The sequence below is a fragment of the Monodelphis domestica genome, chromosome 8 (genome assembly GCF_027887165.1).
Source record: "Monodelphis domestica isolate mMonDom1 chromosome 8, mMonDom1.pri, whole genome shotgun sequence".
Taxonomy (NCBI): domain Eukaryota; kingdom Metazoa; phylum Chordata; class Mammalia; order Didelphimorphia; family Didelphidae; genus Monodelphis; species Monodelphis domestica.
Window position 1 is genome coordinate 71,635,607 of NC_077234.1, and position 7,904 is coordinate 71,643,510.

General features: G+C 44.2%; 1 protein-coding gene across 15 annotated transcripts in view; it reads left to right on the top strand.

Moving 5' to 3' along the window:
* TNS1 (tensin 1) overlaps window positions 1-7,904 on the top strand; it is a 338,276-nt gene that overhangs the window by 98,959 nt on the left and 231,413 nt on the right. The window lies entirely within an intron of this gene.

Consider the following 7,904-nt stretch of genomic DNA (forward strand, 5'->3'; position numbering starts at 1 on the left):
GGTCAAAGGGAGGTCATGGAGACCATGGGGACAGGCATGCATATTGGGATAGGTAAGACTGAGAAACTAATAGAATCCCTGAATCTTTAGGTTGTTAGGGGTCTTCAGCACTAATTTTATCCCATTTCCCAATCATTCCTTTCCAGCAAAGAGATTCCCTGACCTCTTGGCTGTTTTCTGTGCCAGCATTTTGTCCTTGTCCTCATCTCCAAATTGCACCAACCCTTATGTATTTGACATGCATGCCTAAGTGGTTAAAGATTTATATTTTCCCTAGTATGGTTCAGTGGACCTTGGGAGTCACAAGGCTTGGATTTGAGTCCTGACTTGGACGTTTACTAAGTTCTTTTGTGACTATGGACAAGTCATTTAGCCTTTCTGAGACTCAGTTTTCTCTTCTGAGAGATGAGTATGAGAATAGGGTTATTAATTACATAGTTGTTTTGAGGAAAGGATATTGTAAACCTTACAGTGCTATGTAAATATGGTCAATTATAAATGACTTAATTATCTGTGTAGGACTATTTAGTTGATTTAGATCAGTTACTTCATTAGTGTGGAGAACTAGAAAGTAATTCTTAGTCTTAGAAGTCACCTGGGGGCATTGAGAGTTTAAGTAACTTGCCCAAGGTCACATAGTATCGATGAGTCTGAATTTGAACCCAAGTCTTTCTTCTTCCCCCTCCTTTGATCAGTATGTTCCACTGTCCCTCATATCTGACATGTATTCTTTATTTATTTCTCCATCTCTATAAGTCCCCCTTCAGGCATTTCCACATTTCCCCAAACACATTTTAAGAAGATTATTAAGAAAAACATTTTTCTCTCCACAAAATTCATTTCTACCTTTCTTTTTCTCCCCCTCCTGTCTTGAACAGCAGCAATGGCAGTCAGCTAAGCTTTGTTAAGTGAAACATACCCTATTCATGCCAGGGCAGACAAAGTTAAATGAAAGAATCCAACAGCTGCTTGTCTCAGGCAGGAGAGGGAAGTAAGGAAAGGGAAGACAATATCTGCCTTTCCTCCATTATCCCTTTCCAACATCCTCTTGATTTCCTTTCCCCTATTCTTGGTTTCTCTCTTCCACTTTTCTTGTGCTGGGACTTCTAACCCAGAGGAGAGACAGGACATGAATAAGGAGGCTGATGTGTGTTCATTCTTTAACAGACTGAAGGTATTTTGGTACAGAGACTTGAAAAGAAAAGAAATGCTACATATAAACTCTTATCTTTCATCACTTCAAAATCATCTCCTCATTTGTCTTTCCCTGGGTCTCAGACAGACATGCATTCAACCTTCCTTGGGCTTTTCTTTCTTTGGTTTTCAAACAGTCTTTAAATCTATGCAGCAAGGAATAGGAAAGGAAGAAGAAAGCTTAGTTGTGCATTTAGGGAACTCTGCCTCTGATTGCTGTGTAGCTAGGCAGGACTCATTCACTCCTTCCAAATAAATGGAGATGAGCATTATGGCAAACATTGCCTGGGGCAGTATGGATCAAACTCTGATATTTGCACAAATTCTCTGCTCCTTTCTCATGTTCCATTTTAAAATGAAGAAATAACACAAAACACAAAACAAAAAAATCCAGAGGAAATTGAATCTTTATCTCCCAGTATCAGGGGGACATCTAAGCTTCTGAAGGGTAGGGACTGGGTCTGTTATTTTCTTTGTCAGAGCCATAGTTGGCACATAGTGGATGCTTAATAAGTACTTGCCTGCCATAGTCTTATGGTAACTCACATTTTGATCTCAATTTGTGGTCTCAAAGCACATTCTAGAATATGATACCTTTCAAATAGGGATGCACTCCCTCTTGGTTAGGATGTTCTTCTTGACTGACTGACTCCCATCTGTGTTGCTGTTGTTTTAAGACTGTCTTTGTTCTATCCTCATTGGAATTGAAAAACATCTAGTGTAATTGTCCCCTTGCCTAATAAATACAGCCTAGAAGCTCCTTGGGCAGGTAGGTGGTGCAGTGGATAGAGCCTGATGCTGGGAATCATTGATTCATTCTCCTGAGTTCAGATTTAACCCCAGAGACTTACTAGCTATGTGACCCTGTATAAGTCACTTAACCCTGTTTGCCTTAGTTTCCTCATCTGTAAAATGAGCTGGATAAGGAAATGGCAAACTCTTCCAGTATCTTTGCTAAGAAAACTCCAAACAGGGTCACTAATAGTAGGACATGACTGAAAAATGAAATAGCAAGAAGCCCACTTTTCCTCTAACTCCTCTTTTCTCTGAGCAGAATCATACTAGTTTCCTGAACCTGGAAGATAGATCAGAAGAGATAATGCTGGAGATAAAGAGCCCATTAGCTAGAAGGAGGGAGACGGAAGATGGAAGATAAATAAGGAGGAGTAATAGAGCAATGAATGAGCTTCATCCATATGGGTACCCTGCTGATTAATGGTGCTGGCTGGGGCCTCTGAAGATGCTCCTATCTCTCTTGGGTCCTGTTTTTATCGCATTTGGGGAAGGTAGTGGGGTGGGGATCGATTTGGTTGTGATATCACTGGGGACCCCTAAGAGGAAACTATTTCCTGTCTAGTGAGGAGAAAAAAGGAACAGGCTTGAAAGTAGCCATAAACTCCACCGGTATGGGGCAGAGAGTTCCCCTCCTCTAACCTGCCTCAGCTCTCAAAGAAAGGAAAATGGTCCCTCAGGTGTCTGAGACTAAAGCAAGACATCGCGGGGTTATCAGGTAGGAAGACGAGCGTTTGGTGCGCCGCCGCCGCCCCCCCCCCCCCCCCTCAGCTGCTCCGCCCCCCTTCTGGAGGAGTGTGACGTCTGAGCTATGAGCTGCTTCTCATTCCCAAGGAATGCAGCTCCAAAAGGTCTCATATTTTTCAGCATTTCTGACTCTGGGGCTGTGTAAACATCACGGGGAGGGGAGGCGGGGGGTTACTGCATCCGAGGGACCTGTTGGAGTTAAAATAAAAAGGTGGCCAGGGTGGGGGAGGATTGGGGAGTGAGAAGACAAAACCGGGAGAAGATAGAGAAATAAGGAAAGGAACCCGAGCAGAGAGGGAAAGTGTATGAGAGGGAAAGAAGAAAGACAAATCCCAGGATCATGTTGAAACACGAAACATGGTGAAATATGTGTGAGGAAACAAAGGCTGTAGAGTTCCCCCTGAGAAGTGAGTGTGAGGGAGCGCGTGAGAGGCCATGAGGCCATCCAGGAGGGGAGCAGCAGAGAAGGGCAGGGGACAGCAGCGGGAAGGGAGTGCCCTCTGGGGCCGCGTGCCTGCCCCGGGGCTAGATGGGGCAGACTGGGGGCACATGGCGGCTGGTGGTATTCGAAGAAGGGGATTTCACTCCTGGGCTCTAATTCTTGCCGCAGTATCAGGCTGGCTTAGGGTAAAGAGCACAGAATATGGCACCAGAGGACTGGGGCTCCCAGTGTGCCTCTCACAGCCCTTCAGAAGGAGGGTGGAGTGGTGGGGGCAAGGGGTTGTGTGCGCAACCTTTTAATCTATACCTTTGCTATGTTATCCACTCATCTTCTTACCTTATAACCTCTTAAAGTCTTGTATTACTCTCCAACAGGTGAGGGACCATCTTCTGTTCTCTAATGGAGGAGGAGAGGGAAGTTAGGCAGGTTAGGGTATGGCAAGTCTCTGCCCTCTACTGGCTTCCATCAAACTTGTTGGTTTTTTTTTTTCTTCCCACTAGTCAAGAAATAGTTAATAGTTTCCCTCTGGGGCTGGGCCCGTGGGCAAGGCACTTAATTTCTCTGGACTTCAGTTTCCTCATCTGTAAAATGAAGCAATAGGACTACAAAATCTGTAGGCTCTAACCCTTGCAGCCCTGCTATTTAAGGAATCACCATATCCCGCCTCTAAGAAAACCCAGAACTGAAGGGAGCCCATATATAGACTTTGCCTGATTCTAATGTCTCCTTCCCCTCAGTGTCAGCCACAACCAGAGCCCCGTCTTTGGGGCCATCCAGGTAGTCAGCCTCATGGGCTCAGGTATTTGTAGGGGGACACAAGGAGAGTATTTTTAGTATGACATCTCTTAGGTGCGCATATTCTTCATGCCAGACGATCTCATCCCCCAAGTGTTTATTTTGTGATAAATCAGTTCCCAGGTGTTGTGATGAAGGCTCCAAGCCTTAGGCAGACACTGACAAATAGTTGACATATACACGAGGTTTATAATCTCTCAAACTTTGCCTCAGGTGCCCACTGGGCTACAAGTTTGAGGGTTAAGGGTCTTTGGCTAGGGTAGCCTTGTGGAGCTGCTTACTATGGTCTTCTTCTGGTCTGGTAGCGGTCTTAGAGATCCATAATGAGGAATTGTGTCTTCCCCTTTCTGCCAGAAGCTCTTGGGGGGAAGAATGCACTTGTCCTGGGAGAGACCCTCTGCATTGGAGTGGTGGGGCATGGAAGGGGAAGAAAAGAATAGCTTTCTGTTAGACTTTAAACATCTACAAAGTGCTTTCCTCCTAATAACTTGGTAAGCTAGACAGTGCTAGCATTGTTTTATTAATCCCCATTTTATTTTATATTTCAAACCTTTACCTTCCATCTTAGACTCAATACTGTGTATTGGTTCCATGTCAGAAGAATGGTAAGGGTTAGGCATGGGGGGGTGTCAAGTGACAGTGCCCAGGGTCACACATCCAGAAAGCATCCAAGGTCAAATTTGAACCCAGGACTTCCAATCTCCAGGCTTTCTCAATGCAAAGAAACACCTAGTTTCCCCCTGTCCTAGGTCCTGGTTTCAAATCTGACCTCAGATCCTTACTGGCTGTGACTCTGGGCAAATCATTTGACACCCCCCCCCCCCCATTGCCTAGCCCTTATCATTCTTCTGACATGGAACCAGTATACAATATTGATTATAAGATGGAAGGTAAAGGTTTTAAATATAGATGAGAAAACTGAGACTCAGAGGTTGTGACTTGGCTAAGGGGAGACAAAGATGGCTGCCCTAAAAATCTCCTTTGTTTGGATGTGGGAGTGTAGCCTTCTCTCCTCTAGAATGACCCCATTGTTTTCCCCATTCCAGGACTTTTGCTGCCTCTGAATTTTTTCCTTCTTTTGGCCTCTCTACCTAGCTGATCATTGACTCTGCTCTGGGTGGCCTGAGGTGGGGCTGTGAAGCCTGAGGGGTGTTAGCAGGGGGTCATTAGGACTGAAGGGGGGTGTGTTCTTGGGGTGCAGTCAAGCAGAGAGCCAGTCACCGATTAACCCCCAGGACTGTTTCCTCCAGAGCTGAACCAGGCATTAAAGAGGAAGGTGTCAGACCTGGGCGCTGAGTGGGTGTCTGAGAACCCAGGCTGGCCTTGCAGTGAGTAGGCAGTTGTCTATTAAGATGTCACTTGAGAGGCATAATGTAGCTTCTTCCTCCCTCAAAAAAAAATTGCTCCATCTGCTCTCAAGAAGCAACATTGCTTGAATCTTCTTCTAACAACAATTCTATGTATATATATATATATAATATGATCATAGAGTTAGAAGAGACCTGAGAGATTATCTAGTCCAAATTCATTTTATAGATGAAGACACTGAGGCCATCTCAGAGAGGGTGAATGATATGGCAGTAAATGACAGAGCTGGGGGATTTAAATTTAGGTAAATATTTTCACAAAACTGTAGCATCTCAGTTGGAAGGGACCTCAGTGATCGTTCAATCTAGGCTATATGTAATCAAAGGCAACTAGGTGTCAAAGTGGATAGAATCAGTAAGACTCATTTTCCCAAATTCAGATCTGGCCTCAGATCAGGCACACTCTTAGCAGTGTGACCTTGGGCACCAAGTCCCTTAACCTTGTTTACCTCAGTTTCCTCCTCTGTAAAATGAGCTAGAGAAGGAAATGACAACCCTCTCTAGTATCTTTGCCAAGAAAACCCCAAATGTGGTTATGATAGACACAACTGAAAACAACCGAACAACGATGACAAAAGGACCTAGCCAAAAATCCCCATTTCAACCCAAATAGTCATCCATTTTGAAGCCCTTTAGTGACAAGAAGCTCATTATTTCCTAAGGCAACTCAGTTCACTTTTGGATAACTCTAATTGTGAAGAGGTTTTCCCTTACATCAAGGCTAAATTTCCTTCCTTCCTCCCTTCTTCCCTCCCTCCCTTTTTTTTCCTTCCCTTCCTTCCTTCCTTCCTTCCTTCCTTCCTTCCTTCCTTCCTTCCTTCCTTCCTTCCTTCCTTCCTTCCTTCCTTCCTTCCTTCCTTCCTTCCTTCCTTCCTTCCTTCCTTCCTTCCTTCCTTCCTTCCTTCCTTCCTTCCTTCCTTCCTTCCTTCCTTCCTCCCTTCCTTCCTTCCTCCCTTCCTCCCTTCCTCCCTTCCTCCCTTCCTCCCTTCCTCCCTTCCTCCCTTCCTTCCTTCCTTCCTTCCTTCCTTCCTTCCTTCCTTCCTTCCTTCCTTCCTTCCTTCCTTCCTTCCTTCCTTCCTTTCCTTCCTTTCCTTCTTCCCTTCTTCCCTTCCTCCTTCCCTCCCTCCCTTCCTCCCTCGGTCCCCAAATGTTTAAGCTTTCCTCTTCAGATTCATGATTTCTAGAAAGAAGAATTCCTTTTTTTTATGTACATACAATACTATTATGCTCTTATCTTTTTCTTTTTAATAATCCTCTTGCAGTTTCTATCCCATGGCCATAGTTCTTTCTCTAAGAATCAAGCAGAACAGATTGAATCCATCTTCCCTAGGACAACCCTTCAGATACTTTTCTGTCTGCTGTATCATTTAATAGCAAAACGAGAGTAGATGTAGATCATTGGTGAAGGCTCCTTATGTCTACCATATATCTTTCTACTGCTCTTTAAGGGAATGATCGTTTTGTTTTTTTGGCTATTGTGGCATTCTCTGACTTTTGTCTCTGGAAGAACTGATATCAAAAAGATTATTATTATTATTATTTTGTCAGGGAGCAAAGCAATTTGGGATTGTTGAAATCAGTGTACAGTTTCCCACATGCCGACCAGCCCCATTCTCTTCCTTCTATTCAATTCCAGGCTCAGTTCATTGTCCATCTGCAATAATAATCTGCATGTAATAATAGGTTGTATTTATGTAACCTTTTAATGTTACAAAGTACTTTGCATTCACTATCTTATTTGAGCCTCACACTGGGAAGAAGGTTTAGAGTTATCCTAATAGTGGAATGGGGAGGGAGGGGAAAGGGAGCCCCCTGATGTGTGGGTCAAACCCAAGATGGATTTTAGAGACATCCAAAGAGAGGCTAGAGTGACCCCAACTCTTTAGGTCAGAGACAGAATGGCTGGAGCTGTGAGAAGAAGCTCTGAGATCCCATCTCTTCTCTTAGGGACAACTCTGGGATTTCCCCTTCTTTCCCTCTGTGGTGTGTATATTGGGGGGGAGGGGAAGAGGGGAGAAAAGTGCTAGTAATACCTCTTTCACACCTTCATTACTTCAGAAGGGAACATTCAAAATAATTGGATTCAGGCTAACTCCAGAGTTCAAGTAAGAAGTTGGATTGTGAGATGGGATGAGGAAGTCATCCCAAGCAGGTGGAACAGCCAGGGTGAGGGAGAACCTTCTTAACTCTTCCCTTAGAGCCAAAGAAGCTACAGCCTTTATTTCTCTGAGTCTTATTGTCCTCATTTGTTCAATTAAAATGGTAGTTTAAATGATCTCTAAGGTACCTTCTAGCTCAGAATTCCATGATCCTGTCATCCTATGAATTCTTGGATCTGGGGATAGGGATTGTGTTTTAATTTCTCACAAAGGGAAACTGAGGCATTGACAAGGACAGAGACTCACCTGAGAGATGTATTCATTCAACACATGTTTACAAAGAACACTAGATGATGGACATATGGAGGTGAGAAAAGGCATAGCCCCTGCCTTCATGAAGCATCAGGTCTGGTGTTTCATTGCCTAGAAGGGTGACAAGAACTTTTTGGGCTCCAATGAGGATAACTC